This window comes from Mirounga angustirostris, unplaced genomic scaffold (genome assembly GCF_029215605.1).
Source record: "Mirounga angustirostris isolate CCGP_5_RB_7025 unplaced genomic scaffold, mMirAng1.0.hap1 SCAF_12, whole genome shotgun sequence".
In the NCBI taxonomy this organism is placed as follows: Eukaryota; Metazoa; Chordata; class Mammalia; order Carnivora; family Phocidae; genus Mirounga; species Mirounga angustirostris.
Window position 1 is genome coordinate 86,976,577 of NW_026991720.1, and position 16,322 is coordinate 86,992,898.

General features: G+C 42.1%; 1 protein-coding gene and 1 pseudogene across 4 annotated transcripts in view; both read right to left on the minus strand.

Annotated features, from left to right (window-relative positions):
- The window catches only part of LOC123835668 (uncharacterized), a 101,869-nt gene that overhangs the window by 17,663 nt on the left and 67,884 nt on the right, over positions 1 to 16,322 (minus strand). The window contains exons 5-6 of one of the 4 annotated variants that reach the window (XR_010406575.1): positions 7,017 to 7,164; positions 2,990 to 3,670 (exon numbers count right to left, since the gene is read on the minus strand). The exons of 1 other annotated variant lie outside the window; for it this stretch is intronic. The gene's annotated coding sequence lies outside the window, so the exon portion shown is untranslated. Of the gene's footprint in view, positions 1 to 2,989; positions 3,671 to 3,707; positions 7,165 to 16,322 lie in introns of those variants that run through there. 2 more of the 4 variants (XR_010406579.1, XR_010406574.1) reach the window with 2 other exon arrangements.
- On the minus strand, positions 1,395 to 1,517 carry LOC123836216 (U2 spliceosomal RNA; annotated as a pseudogene).

A 16,322-nucleotide genomic window follows, 5' to 3' on the forward strand; every position in this document is an offset into this window, starting at 1 on the left:
AAATAAAACCAAATCAGACAACAAAATAAATCAAAGTAGATTAAGTTTGTCAGTTAAAAGAAATCGTGACATTGGGTTTTTACCCATCGGTAGGCTTCTTATACACATAGGGGCACCTGGGTGGCTCAGTTGGTTAAACAATCCGACTCTTGATTTCAGCTCAGGGCAGGATCTCAGGGTCCTGGGGTGGAGCCCTGAGTCAGGCTCTGCACTCAGCAGGGGTCTGCTTTGGGACTCTCTCTCTCTCCCTCTGCACCCCCATGCGTGCACGCTCTCTCTCTCAAATGAATAAATAAATCTTTTTTAAAAAGAGAGACATATAAAACATGAGGTCACAGAAAAAATGAAAATAAAAGGATAGAAAAATATATAGTAGGCAAATACTAACCAAAAGAAAGCTACATTAATAGCAGACCAAAAAATAACGAAAAATATTTTCAGCAATCAAAACAATCCTTATGCAATAATGAGAGTTTCAACTCACCCACAAAATATTAAAATTCTTAACTTGTATGCATTTAATAGGATAGCTTCAAAATATGCATAGCAAAAATGAAAGAATTACAAGGAGAAAGAGATAAATCCACTATCATAATGGGAGATTTTAACAAATTTTTTGCAAATTGATAATTGATCAAAAAGACAAAAATATTTAGTAAGCATAAAGAAGATTTGAATAACTCAATTATAAGCTTAATTTAATGGCATGTAAAAATGTCACACTGGTACCTGAAAAATAATAAAACTGCTACATATCAAATCTTATTTTAATATCACTCCTATTAAAGTCTGTGTTATACCTCAATTTTTTTAAAGATTTTTTTTTTATTTATTCATTTGAGACACAGATACAGAGAGAGAGAGAGCATGAGCAGGGGGAGAGGCAGAGGGAGAGGGAGAGGGAGAAGCAGGCTTCCCGCTGAGCAGGGAGCCCAATATGGGGCTCGATCCCAGGACCCTGGGATCATGACCTGAGCCGAAGGCAGACGCTTAACAACTGAGCCACCCAGGCGCCCCCCACAACTCATTTTGAGGGCAGTTTGAAAAAGGAAAACTCTAGGCCAACCTGTATCCTAATACATCATAATGAAATATTTTTAGGCAAGTCACCACATTAAGAGGGTAAAAGATAAAAACCATAGATTGATAAATGCAAAAAAAAAATCATTTGGTAAAACTTAAAATCATCTATAATAGCAAGAATTTTTACAAAACTAGGAATAAAGACAATTTTCCTAAGAAACCATTTCTACCAAACAATATACTTTTACCTGTAATTGTGACATATTAAAAGTAGTCCCTTTAAAATAAAGAACAAGACAAATAAGCTCACCATCAGTACGTCTGTCAACATTATATTAATAAAGCCAACAAGTAAAACAAGAAACAGAAATAAAAGGTTTAAGAATTTGAAGAGAAAAACAAAACTGACACCATTTTATGATTGTAACTGCTCTCATATTAAGCCGATAAGAACAGATACTATGCTTGATCTTAGCCAAAGGCCAAAAAGCCCTTATAAAAAACAAGCAAACCAAAACTACAGGTAAAAATTATTAGAATCTATAAGAAATTAACAAGATGGTTAGATTTAAGATCAATGTATTAAAGCTGCATTTCTCCAGCACAGCAGCAAGCAATTAGAAAACAATTTATTTTTTTAAACATACCTTCAAAAAAATATCTTTAATGATAACAAAAATCATGGTACCCAGGAATACATCTAGCAAAATATGTATGAAAATTTTATGGAGAAAACTAGAAAATTTCATGAAATACTTGAAAGATCTTTAAAAATGTAGAAATATACTATATTTGCTGATAGGAAAATTCAATATTATTAAGATCAGATTCTCCTCCTAGGGGCGCCTGGGTGGCTCAGTTGTTAAGCGTCTGCCTTCGGCTCAGGTCATGATCCCAGGGTCCTGGGATCGAGCCCAACATCGGGCTCCCTGCTCAGCGGGAAGCCTGCTTCTCCCTCTCCCACTCCCCCTGCTTGTGTTCCCTCTCTAGCTATGTCTCTCTCTGTCAAATAAATAAATAAAATCTTTTTTAAAATTTTTTTAAAAATTAAGAAAATAAGATCAGATTCTCCTCAAATTGTACAATGAAATGCCCACCAAAAATTTCATCAGGGCTTTCTGAGGAACTTGACTAGGTGATTCTAAATTTTTGTGAAGACACAGGGCACCTGGCTGGCTCAGTCAGTACAGCATGAGACTCTTTTTTTTTTCTTTTTTTAAGATTTTATTTATTTATTCATGAGAGACAGAGAGAGAGAGAGGCAGAGGGAGAAGCAGGCTCCCCACGGAGCAGGGAGCCCGATGCGGGACTCGATCCCAGGACCCTGGGATCATGACCTGAGCCGAAGGCAGACGCTTAACCGACTGAGCCACCCAGGCATCCCCAGCATGAGACTCTTGATCTCAGCCTAGTGAGTTCAAGCCTCACATTGGCCATGGAGCCTACTTAATATATATATATATATATATATATATATATATATATATATATATATATATATTATGATGTCAAGATGTCAAGAATAGCCATGCTGCTCCTGAAAAAGAACAAGGTAGAAAGACTTGCTCAATCAGATATTGATTTATTATATAACTATAATAATTGAGGGGTGTCTGGGGTGGTTCGGTCAGTTAAGTGTCTGCCTTCCACTCAGGTCATGATCCCGGGGTCCTGGGATCGGACCCTGAGTCAGGCTCCTTGTTCAATGGGGAGTCTGCTTCTCCTTCTCCCTCTCCCTCTGCTGCTCCCCCCTGCTTGTGCTCTCTCTCTTATCTCTCTCAAATAAATAAATAATTTTTTTAAAAAACTACAATAATTGAGATAGACCAACCAATGAAGCAAAATAGAAAGCCTAGAAGTATCTAAATGCATTTTTTGGGGGCGCCTGGGTGGCTCAGTCGTTAAGCGTCTGCCTTCGGCTCAGGTCATGATCCCAGGGTCCTGGGATCGAGTCCCATGTTGGGCTCCCTGCTCTGCAGGAAGCCTGCTTCTCCCTCTCCCACTCCCGCTGCTTGTGTTCCTGCTCTCGTTGTCTCTGTCTCTGTCAAATAAATAAATAAAATCTTTAAAAATAAAAAATAAATGCATTTTTTTGAAAATTGAAATAAGAAATGGCATGGATGGATCAGTTGAAAAAGTATGTGCTAGTCAGTAAATGGTGCTGGAACATTCGGTTGTTGTGGGGAGATAATTCTACATGAGAGTGGTGTTTCTGCACATCTTGTGAGCAGAGACACTAACTGCCTTTATTCCAGGTTGTCCTTTCAAGACTCCTTGTGTAGCAAACAGCCTGGGAAGATAGAGACAGGGCCTCCTTCTAGAGCAAAGAGAAGGTTTGTTTATTGTTCCGTAATAAAGACAAAGTCAGCCTGGCTCACTGCCCATTATAAAAGATTCAGGCTCGCTAAGGCTCAGGGTTCCTCTTCTGTAATAAACCCATTACAAGTATCACCGAGCCCTCTTCTTATGGCCTTCTGGGAATGCGGCAAAGGGAACCACCGCCGGCAAGCTGTTTGCCTAGTTGAGGACGATGAAGTCCTTTGTCTCTGACCGGGAGTCTCGTATGTTCTACCGACATCCAGAGATTGGGGCAGGCCAGCTTCTTAGTCTGCCAGTAGGATTAAGATCACAGTGCTTCAGTTATCCACTTGAAAAAAAAAAGGAAATGAGACATCTGACTCACATTGTACACAAAAATCTACTCCAGATGAATTAGGACTTAATTGTGAAAGGCAAAAATTTAATTTTTGGAAGAAAATATAGATAATCTCAGAAAGGGGAAGGATTTATTGAACAAAAAACAAAAATCATAAAGGAAATCATTGATAAATTCAAGTAGACTGAAATAAAAGACTTCTGTTCAACAAAATATTCCATAAAGAAAACTAAAAACCACAAATTAGGAGAAGAGGTTTATTAAATACATTACTAATAAAGGTTAACAATACAGAATATATGGAGAACTCTTAAAAATCAATTTCCTGGGGCAGCTGGGTGGATCTGTGGGTTAAGTGGCCGACTCTTGATTTTGGCTCAGGTCATGATCTCAGGGCCCGGGGATCAGCCTGCGCATCGGGCAGGCTCTGTGCTCAGCAGGGAGTCTGCTTTAGGATTCTCTCTCTCCCTCTGCCCCTCCGCCCACTTGCTCTCTCTGTCTCTAAAATAAATAAATTTTTTTTAAAAAATCGATTTCCTAAAAGTCAAAAAAAAAAAAAAAGGAACAATGACAAAAGGTATGTACAGGAATTTAACAAAAAAGAAAACATGGGGGCGCCTGGCTGGCTCAATCGGAAAAGTGGGTGTAGAGAGTACTTAAAAATAAAATCTTTAGGGGCGCCTGGGTGGCTCAGTCGTTAAGCGTCTGCCTTCAGCTCAGGTCATGATCCCAGAGTCCCGGGATCGAGTCCCACATCGGGCTCCCTGCTCGGCGGGAAGCCTGCTTCTCCATCTCCCACTCCCCCTGCTTGTGCTCTGTCTGTCAAATAAATAAATAAAATCTTTAAAAAAAAAAAAAAGAACACTTATTATTGGGGTGCCGGGGTGGCTCAGTCGTTAAGCGTCTGCCTTTGGCTCAGGTCATGATCCCAGAGTCCTGGGATAAAGCCCCACATCAGGCTCCCTGCTCGGCTGGAAGCCTGCTTCTCCCTCTCCCACTCCCCCTGCTTGTGTTCCTGCTCTCGCTATCTCTCTCTCTGTCAAATAAATAAAATATTAATAAATAAATAAATAAATAAAATCTTTAAACACACACACACAAATGGCAAACAACTGACAAGATATTCCACTGGTAATCAAAAAATGCAAATTAATTTCAAGTGATAATATTCATTTTACTGCCATAAATTACAAATCTGACTGTACTAAGCATTAGCACGGCTGTGCAAAGTGGGGTGTCTTATGCTATTGGTGAGAGTAAAATCTGGTATAATCACTTTGAAAAACAACTTGGCATTGTCTTGCAAAATTGAACATTATTGGTTTTGGTTTGGCTTTTTTTTTTAATTTTTTCTTTTCCTTTTGTTTTTTAAATAGGTAATACCTTTCTTTCTTTCTTTCTTTCGAGTAATCTCCGTGCCCAATGTGGGGCTTGAACTCACAACCCAAAGAACAAGAGTCATGTGCTCTATCACCTGAGCCAGCCAAGCACCCCAAAACTGAACATTTGTCTACACTAAATTCATCAATTGTATTACTAGCTTTATATGCTGGAGAAATTATTGTACAGAAACACCAAAAAAAAAAAACATTCATCAATAGAGAATAGATAAATTGCGGACTGTTCAAATTTTATTTTTCAGTTAATTAATATTACTATAAGCATGGAAATGAATAAACCAAACTCATAAACCTCTACATAAATGATTAGATTAGATTAGATATATAATGCTGAGTGGGGAAAAAACAACTTGCAGCAGATACACTATGGCTCCATTTTTATAAATCGCAAAAACTAGCAAAACTAAATTATATATTGTTTAGAGAGAAATGCGTATGTGGTAAAACTATAAAGATACAAGCATAGGAATGATAAAAACAAATCTCAAGATTGTGGTTACTGGGGCGCCTGGCTGGTTCTATAGGTAGAGCATGCAACTCCTTTTTTTTTTTTTTTTTTAAGATTTTATTTATTTGAGACAGAATGAGAGACAGAGAGCATGAGAGGGAGGAGGGTCAGAGGGAGAAGCAGACTCCCCGCCGAGCAGGGACCCCGATGCGGGACTCGATCCCGGGACTCCAGGATCATGACCTGAGCCGAAGGCAGTCGCTTAACCGACTGAGCCACCCAGGCGTCCCGAGCATGCAACTCTTGATCTCAGGGTTGTGAGTTCATGCGCCACATTGGATGTAGAGTTTACTTAAAAAAAACCAAACAAACCTGAAACAAATAATACATTATATGTTAATAAAAAAAAATTTTTTTAAAGAGGGTGGAGAGCAGAGGCAGGGAGACAGGAGGGAAGGTGCTGGCTGAAACCAGAACAGAGTTGGTGTCGCAGACTGGATTTCCTGGGAAGCCAACTGGGAAAGATCAGGGTGTGAAAGCAGACTCTCAACGTCAGCACCTGTGAAAGGGAGGCAGCAGGGTGGGCAGGAGCAGATGGGCTGGGATGAGGGAAGCAGGCTCACGGAGGCCTCAGCTGACCCATAGGGAGCACAGATGCTGGGAAGGTTTTCCAGGGTTGTCCTGCAGTACATGAGGGGCTGGGGCCGCAAGCATCCGTCACTTTATGTGGGTTGCTTGGCCCCAAGAAGGGGGTGTGACCTCAGGTGTGGTGGCTGTCTTCAGCTGAGGAGAGTTTCCAGAGAGGGCAGAGGGCTGTGAGGTTCTAGCCACCCAGCAGCTGTGGGAATGAGGCCTGGTTCTGAGGAGGGCCCTGGGGGCACTTCATGGCATCTATGACAGACAGGTGTCTTTAGAATATGACACCTGTTGGTGGGTTGAATGTGGAAGAGGAAGAAAGAGAGCTACTGATTTTTTACTCTGAAAAGGGATGTTGGTTCCTGAGGTAGGAAGAAGAGGAGGAGGGGGAAGAGGTTAGAGAGATGGAAATCCAAAATTATTATGGGAAGACTGCTGAGGGGGGTGGAGGCGACAATGAGGTTGGGTGGGCTGACAGGATAATAGCAATGATAGCCGGTATTTGGACAGCACCATATAGCTTACAAGTGCTTCATGTCCATTCATGGCCGTTTTGTCCTCACAATACCCCTGTGAGGTATTATCATGCCCATTTAACAAATGAGCAATCTGAGGCTCAGAGAGGCTAAATGATGTGCCCATAAGATCACAGAGGATTGGGCGCCTGGCTGGCTCAGTCAGAGGAGCGTGCGACTTCATCTCAGGGTTGTGAGTTCAAGTCCCACGTTGGGTGCAGAGATTATTTAAAATAAATATTAAAAAGAAAAAAAAAAGATCACAGAGCATGGTCTTGACCACAGATGTCCTCACTCCTTATTTTGATAAAAGCTTTCAGATACACTTTGGCTCTTACTGGTCTGTGGGCAGGAGGTAGCCTGCGTTTGCCTTTCAAAAGTCATGTCCTGAAACTTCAGTTTTTGGACGGATTAGCTGGATTTCATTTCTTCCATGCTGGTTCCCTGTGATCCTTCTAGAAGAGACTAATAATTTGCATATGATAGCTACAAAGAAAAAAAGAATGCATTTCTAAGTCAGTTTTTCATTTTGAGAACATTTAGCATCCAGGCACAAATGTACTGCCTTCTCTAAAATAAAACGTTAATTCTTTTTTTTATTTTATTTTGTTATGTTAATCACCATACATTACATCATTAGTTTTTGATGTAGTGTTCCACGATTCATTGTTTGGGTATAACACCCAGTGCTCCATGCAGAACGTGCCCTCTTTAATACCCATCACCAGGCTAACCCATCCCCCCACCCCCTCCTCTCTAGAACCCTCAGTTTGTTTCTCAGAGTCCATAGTCTCTCATGGTTTGTCTCCCCCTCTGATTTTTACCCCCTTCATTTTCCCCTTCCTACTCTCTTCTTCTTTTTTTTTTTTTTTTTTTGTTTTAACATATAATGTATTATTTGTTTCAGAGGTACAGGTCTGTGATTAAATGGTCTAACACACTTCACAGCGCTCACCACAGCACATACCCTCCCCAATGTCTATCACCCAGCCGCCCCATCCCTCCCACCCCCCACCACTCCAGCAACCCTCAGTTTGTTTCCTGAGATTAAGAATTCCTCCTATCGGGGCACCTGGGTGGCTCAGTCATTAAGCATCTGCCTTCAGCTCAGGTCATGATCCCAGGGTCCTGGGATTGAGCCCCACATCAGGCTCCCTGCTCCGCGGGAAGCCTGCTTCTCCCTCTCCCACTCCCCCTGCTTGTGTTCCCTCTCTCGCTGTGTCTCTCTCTGTCAAATAAATAAATAAATAAAATCTTAAAAAATAATAATAATAATTCCTCCTATCAGTAAGATCATATGATACTTGTCTTTCTCTGATTGACTTACTTCGCTTAGCATAATACCCTCTAGCTCCATCCATATCGTTGCAAATGGCAAAATTTCATTTTTTTGATGGCTGCATAATATTCCATTGTATATATATACCACCTTCTTTATCCATTCATCTGTCGATGGACATCTTGGCTCTTTCCATAGTTTGGCTATTGTGGACATTGCTGCTATAAACACTGAGGTGCACGTACCCCTTCGGATCCCTACATTTGTATCTTTGGGGTAAATACTCAGTCACGCAATGGCTGGGTTGTAGGGTAGCTCTATTTTCAACTTTTTGAGGAACCTCCATACTGTTTTCCAGAGTGGCTGCACCAGCATGCATTCCCACCAACAGTGTAGGAGGGTTCCCCTTTCTCCGCATCCCCGCCAACATCTGTCATTTCCTGACTTGTTAATTTTAGCCATTCTGATTGCTGTGAGGTTTCGTTGAGATTTTGATTTGGCTTTCCCTGATGCCGAGTGATGTTGAGCACTTTTTCATGTTTCTGTTGGCCATTTGGATGTCCTCTTTGCAGAAATGTCTGTTCATGTCTTCTGCCCATTTCTTGATTGGATTCTTTGTTCTTTGGGTGTTGAGTTTTATAAGTTCTTTATAGATTTTGGATACTAGCCCTTTATCTGATATGTCATTTGCAAATATCTTCTCCCATTCTGTCGGTTGTTTTTTGGTTTTGTTGACTGTTTCCTTTGTTGTGCAAAACTTTTTATCTTGATGAAGTCCTAATAGTTCATTTTTGCCCTTGCTTCCCTTGCCTTTGGCGATATGTCTAGGAAGAAGTTGCTGCAGCTGAGGTCGAAGAGGTTGCTGCCTGTGTTCTCCTCTAGAATTTTGATGGATTCAATTCTCACATTTAGGTCTTTCATCCATTTTGAGTCTATTTTTGTGTGTGGTGTAAGGAAATGGTCCAGAATAAAACATTAATTCTCTCTCCAAGATAGGATTCCAGTTAGATCATTAAAATCCATCCTATGAGAGGTGCCTGGGTGGCTCACTCTGTTAAGCATCCAATCTTGGTTTCAGCTCAGTCATGATCTCAAGGTCCTGAGATTGAGCCCCAAATCGGGCTCTGTGCTCAGCGCTGAGTCTGCTGGAGATTTTCTCCCTCTCCCTCTGCCCCTCCCCTGCTTGCTCTCTCTCTCTCTCAAATAAAGAAATAAAATATTTAAAAATCAAATCAAATCCTTGAAATCCATTCTATGAGAGCCAAACCTTTGTGAACTGAGATGAGGAAATGCATTTACCTTACTTCCTGCCACTCACTCTCTTAAATAAAAAGCTGGGAATTCCCTTCTAACGGGTGAGATCTATTTCATGATCTCAACACAAGTCAATGGGCCCCGGGGCTCAGATAGCAGAACCAACCTGTGGCTCAATCCTAGTTTCCAGAATTGCTTAAATACTGGCCTTTCCTCTGGCATGAACTGAAAGGAACTTTCCCTGAGGACTAAATTGGCAACTCTCTTTGCAGTTATGGACTAAAGGCTAATTTTTGGCCAAGCCAAGATGGTGAACTGAAAGGATCCTGGAAGTATGTGGATGTGATGTTATCTTGTGGACAGTTTCCCAAGTCAAAATATTTACTTGAAATTTTAGCTTCCTCCAAAGCAGGAATTCCCAAAATTTTAGAAGCAGCTTCCTTATCAAAGCTTTTACACTTTTCAGGTATTTTGATTTTAAAAAAAGCTCGTGATTCTTTGCTAGATGATTAAAACCCATTTAGAATTAAATACAGTTGCCCTGATCCTGTCAAAAATGATTAAGTTGCTTCCTAGAGCTTAGTTTACCGAACAGATTTAGAAAGCAGTTGGATTTCTTAAATTGATTTGTACTGCCATCTAGTGGTATATTTCCATTGCAAATTTCAACGCCCTATAGTGCATTTCCGACCGTCCAGTGGGTTACTCTTAAAAACATTGTAGAATCAAGGATTTATGCTTGCAAATATAGACAGAACTAGCTCCTCTGTGAGCATACAAGTCCTATCATATACCTTGTAGGCTAAGAAAAAATCTTTAACATAAATATGGAGCTCCCAACAGAGATCCTCTTAAACCACAGAGGCTCCTAATGTTAACTTTTTTTTTACTTTTATCTTTAATTTTTACAATAAGTATCCCACATAAGTTGTTTCTTTCTCCTAGATAAATAAGTACAATCCTGGCTGATTAATAATCACTCCATTTGGAAAGGCAGAATTGTGTAAAGATTAAACACACGAGAACTGACATGATGCTGTCTGGGCTCAAATCCTAGCTCAGAACTTGCAATCTATGTGCCCTTGAACTAGTTATAAGACACCTGCATGCCTCAGTTTCATAATCTGTGAAACAGGGATAATCATCAAGTCTACCTCATAGAGTAGTGTAAGAGACACTACACTCAGCCCAGAAACTAGCACAAAGTAAGTGCTCAGTGGAAACACAAGGTAGCATTACATCCATAGATCGCTGGGAGCCTAATTTGCATAGCCCCTCAGGATGCTGGGATAGCAGAAGAGCCCCAGTTGTATTCCATTCGCAAATAGATCTTTAGACACAACAGGACCCGTGGTCAGGTCTCTGGATACTAGAATTACCATATGATCCAGCAATTCTAGATAAACACCTAAAGGAATTGAAAACAGAGACTCACACAGGTAATTTGTACTCCAAAATTCACCACAGTATTATTCACAATAGCTAAAAGGTGAGAACAACCCAGATGTCCATCAGCAGATGAATGGATAAATAAAGTGAGATCTCTACATACAATGAAATAGTATTCAGCCTTAAAAAGGAATGAAATTCGGGACGCCTGGGTGGCTCAGTCGGTTAAGCGTCTGCCTTCGGCTCAGGTCATGATCCCAGGGTCCTGGGATCGAGTCCCGCATCAGGCTCCCTGCTCCGCGGGGAGCCTGCTGCTCGCTCTGCCTCTGTCTCTCTCTCTGTCTCTCATGAATAAATAAATAAAATCTTAAAAAAAAAAAGGGGGGGCTGAAATTCTGATATATGCTAACATACACGTGGATGAACCTTGGAAACATTACAGTCAGGGAAGTAAGTCAGACACAAAAGAATAAAGGTCTGATTCCACAATATATGAGGTACCTGGAATATTCAAATTCACGGAGACAAGGAGTAGAATCGTGGTTACCTCGGGCTGGAGGATTGAGGAAGGGGGAGTTATTGTTTAATGAACAGAGTTTCAGTTTGGGATGATGAAAAAGTTCTGGATCGGAACTAGTGGTGACGGTTGCCCAACAATGTGAATGGGCTTAATGCCACTGAAACTGTACACTTGACAATGGTGGAAATGGTAACTTTTATGTTACATGTGTTTTACCACAATAAAACAAAATAGACAGGGCCAGAGACCTGGCCACACATTCCTTGTCCCCAGGAGGGGGACATCATTACATACCAGCACTGGCCGAGCGTCCCTGGTGCACCACCAGGGGACAGGGATCCTAGGATCCTAGGCAGCGGGCACGAGCACCTTCAAGGAGGCGCCACAGCCTTCTGACTCCTGCCCTCCATGCACACACGCACGCGTGCATACACACACATACACACACACAGGCACACATAGGTACACAGGTCTCTTTCTGTGTTACCTTTTGACTCTTGGAGGAGGACAAAGGGGTAGCACTCTGGAATCCTGGAAAGCTACCAGGTCTTGTGTGACAGACTCTTTGACCTGGGCCCTTCTTTTCCCCTGAGACTATCTTGGCCTAGGAAACCAGAGTGATGCTTTCTTTTTTTTTAAGATTCATTTATTTATCTGAGAGAAAGAGGGAGAGACTGCGAGCAGGGGGAGGGGCAGAGGGAGAGAATCTCAAGAAGACTCCTCACCAAGTGTGGAGCCGGAACTGGGGCTCAATCCCACAACCCATGAGATGATGTCCTGAGCCGGAAACCAAGAGCCTGATGCTCAACCAACTGAGCCACCCAGGAGCCCCTGGGTTATGCTTTTAAAAATACAAAAGTGGGGGCGCCTGGGTGGCTCAGTTGGTTAAGCGACTGCCTTCGGCTCAGGTCATGATCCTGGAGTCCCGGGATCGAGTCCCGCATCGGGCTCCCTGCTCAGGGGGGAGTCTGCTTCTCCCTCTGACCCTCCCCCCTCTCATGTGCTCTCTCTCTCCTCTCATCCTCTCTCTCAAATAAATAAATAAAATCTTTAAAAAAAAAATACAAAAGTGGGGGCGCTTGGGTGGCTCAGTCAGTTAAGCATCTGCCTTCAGCTCAGGTCATGATCTCAGGGTCCTGGGGTCGAGCCCCTGCTCAGTGGGGAGTCTGCTTCTCCCTCTCCTTCTGCCCCTCCCCCTGCTGTGCTCTCTCTCTCCTTCTCTCAAATAAATAAATACAATCTTTTTTTTTTTTTAAGTATAAAAGTAGGGGCACCTGGTTGGCTTAGTCAGTTAAGCAACTGACTCTTGATCTCAGCTCAGGTCTTGATCTCAGGGTCATTGGGCTCGATGCTAGGTGTAGAGCCTACTTAAAAAAATAAATAAAAATAAAATAAAATAGAAGAATGAAAATATCCCCCAAAAAGTGTACGTGATTCTAATTTTCATTTGTAGGCGGAGCAAAGAGTAAATGTGGACAATCTCGATGCCTATTGATTAATGCCGAGAAACAACTTAAATGAACCAGTGAACCAAAAGATAAGCCAGATCCAGAAGCAGCTGTGGCTCTCCCCCAGCAGGGGACTGGAGGTGCGTGAGACAGCTCAGCAGATGGAGAGCTAAAAACCTGCTCTTCTACACTTCATACTCAGAGTAATTGCATGTATGAAAGGAGCCAGGGACAAACAAAACCAAAAAGGCCCTTGCCCCAAACCCTACCAAGAAACTGTCTGCTTGGAAAAACAGGTTTGTCCCAGCATTTTGAAAATATCTTATAATGAGGCTCACACTTTTTTAAGTGTATAACCCAGAATGTATTGGTCATCTATTTTCAGTGTATTGGGAGGATTGTATGTCTACTATCTATTGCCATGTAACAAAATACCCCAAAACTTTGTGGCTTAAAACAACAATCATTATATCACCTGTCACATTCTCTGTGGGCCAGGAATTCAAGCAGGGCACAGCAGGGATGGCTTATCTCCACTCCCGGCTGCCTGGACCTCAGCTGGCAGCTTGCAGGCTGGAGGCTGAAATCATCTGAAACCTTGTTCATTCACATGTCTGCTGGTCGATGCTAACCGTTGACTGAGAGTCAGCTGGAACACTCACATGTGGCCTCCTTATGTGCCCTGGGCCTCCTCCAACATGGTGGCTCGGATCAAAGGGCAAGCATCCCAAGAGAGAATCCCAGTGAAAACCTCGTGCCTTTTATGAACTAGGCCTGGAAATCACACATCATCACTTTGGCCGTATTCCATGGGCTGGTAAAGTTTACAAAGATCTGCCAAAATTCCTTCCAAGTAGAGGGGAACAAGATGGCCCCCAAGGAACCCTGCCTCCTGGTAGTCACAGTCTTGCATAATCTCCTCCCACATTCCACCAGGGTTGGTCTAAGTAACCAACAGCATACAGCAGGAGTGACTCATAAGTCATTTCCAAAACTTGGTTTTAAAATACTGTGACTTCTGTCTTGGACTGTCGCTCTTATCACTCACAGAAGACGCAGCTGTCATGTTTTGAGGACATTCAGGAAGGGTATGGAAAGCCTACATGGTAAGGAACTGAGATCTCTAGGCAACGGCCAGCGAGGAACGGTACCCACCAGCCACCATATGAGTGAGCCGGGAAGCTCCGTGCTCCAGCCCCGGTCGAGCCTCTCAGTGACTGAGGCCCCGCTGAACAGCTTGGCTGCAATTCCAGCTATGTGCTCCTGGGTTCTTGACCCTCAGAAACCACCTAAGATAACAAATGTTTATTGTTTTAAACTGCTACCAGAAGGGGTCGTTTATTACACAGTAATAGTATCTGTGTTACCAGCAGAAGAGCTGGAGTTTTGGAGACCTCCCTGAGCCTCAGGTTTCTCAGGAGCAAAAACGGAGATACCACTTACTCTAAAGCTGCATAAGGAGCTAAGGCAAACAGAACAGAGAATATTCCTCTTTGCAATATTTTAAAGCTAGAGTTAAGAATTCCCTCAGACTGCGGCGCCTCGGTGGCTCATTCAGTTAAGCATCCAACTCTTGATTTCGGCTCAGGTCCTGATCTCAGGGTTTTGAGATAGAGCCCTGCGTCGGGCTCCATCCTGGGCATGGAGCCTGCTTAAGGTTCTCTCTCTCCCCCTCTCCTTCTGCCCCTCCCCCTGCTGCATGCACACACACTCTCTCTCTCTCTCTCTAAGGAAAAAAGAAGTTCCCTCATAACAAGTAGCTCTTTGACAATACTAATAGGTGATAATTGCACATCCAGCATTATAACAATAATGATAACAATAATAGTAATAATTCCTTATTTCACGCCAGGCTTCATGCTGAGCACTTAAATTTCAGGTACAAACCTCTTGTACTATTCAGCTATATTTTTATTCTTTCTATAGATACATTAGAAAGAGTGTAGCATTAATAGTAACACATTATTTATGCTTAAGTTTTGTTTCATAAGGGCACCCAGCTGGCTCAGTCGGTAGAGCATGCAGCTCTTGATCTCAGAGTCATGAGTTTGAGACCCACACTGAATGTAGAGTTTACTTAAAAAAATAAATAGGGGTGCCTGGGTGGCTCAGTCAGTGGAGTGTCCAACTCTTGGTTTCTGCCCGGGTTGTGATCTCATGGGTTGTAGGATCCAGCCCCACATTGGGCTCTGTGCTCAGTGGGAAGTCTGCTTAAGGATTCTCTCCCTCTGGGGCACCCAGGTGGCTCAGTCGTTAGGCGTCTGCCTTCGACTCAGGTCATGATCCCAGGGTCCTGGGATCCAGACCTGCGTCGGGCTCCCCGCTGCCTGCTTTCTCCCCCTGCTTGTGTTCCCTCTCTCGCTGTGTCTCTGTCTGTCAAATAAATAAATAAAATCTTAAAAAAAAAAAAAAGAATTCTCTCCCTCTGCCCTTCCCCCCACTCTCACGCTCTAGTGTGCTCTCTCTTTAAAATAAATAAAACTTTAAAATAAAATAAAATTTTGTTTCATAGAAATGATACTTTTTTTTTTTTTAAGATTTCATTTATTTGAGAGAGAGAACAAGCGGGGGGAGGGGCAGAGGGACAGGGAGAAGCAGGCTCCCCGCTGATCAGAGAGCCCAACACAGGGCTCGATCCCAGGAATCTGAGATCATGACCTGAGCCCAAAGCAGACGCTTAACCGACTGAGCCACCCAGGCACCCCTAGAAATGATACTTTGAAAAACCCTATCTCTTAGAGTATAAGAAAGTAGTTAAATTATTAAATAAATCACACAATGTATTTCAGCTGTTTCCCATATATATATATATATACACATAATCATTCAATAACCCATATATGTGTGTGTGTGCTTGTGTGTGTGTGTGTGTGTGTGTGTGTATATATATATATATATATATTTTTTTTTTTAAGTAGGCTCCACACCCAACCTAGGGCTTGAACTCAGGACCCTGAGACCAAGAGTCACACAATCCATCAACTGAGCCAGCCAGGTGCCCCCATTCAATAACCCACAGACAAGTATTTATGGGGTATCCATTATACCGAAGAAATGTCCTAGGTACTGCAAGGTATGAAAAATAGTCTAATGAATTATCTTTGTCTTTAAGAAATTTACAGACTTCTTAAGGTAAAATAACATGAAAACCTAAATACTATAAGATAACACTATAAATGAAGTTGCAAGTAAGTGAATAACTAAATAACACAGCAAACCAGATTGGCTTTGAAGGTATCTAGGCCTTAATCTCAGATTCGCTGTTTTCGAGCTTTGTGGATTTAGGATTTAGGCAAAATTACTTACCTGTCTGCCTCAATTTCTTCATCTGTACAATTGGGCTAATAAGGTATTTCTTAATGAGATGTCTCACAGGGTTGTTGTAAGGACCAAAATATATATATCATATATAATTATTACATATATGAGATATATATATATATATATATATATATATATATATAGTGTCTGATATAGGAGGAATGCTCCTTTTCTAATATACAGATGATAAGCTATTAAGAAGAAAGAAATATTGGGGTGCCTGGGTGGCTCAGTCGTTAAGCGTCTGCCTTCGGCTCAGGTCATGATCTCAGGGTCCTGGGATTGAGCCCCGCATCGGGCTCCCTGCTCAGCGGGAAGCCTGCTTCTCCCTCTCCCACTCCCCCTGCTTGTGTTCCCTTTCCCGCTGTGTCTCTCTCTGTCAAATAAATAAAATCTTTAAAAAAAAAGAAGAAAGAAATAAACCAGGCTGGAA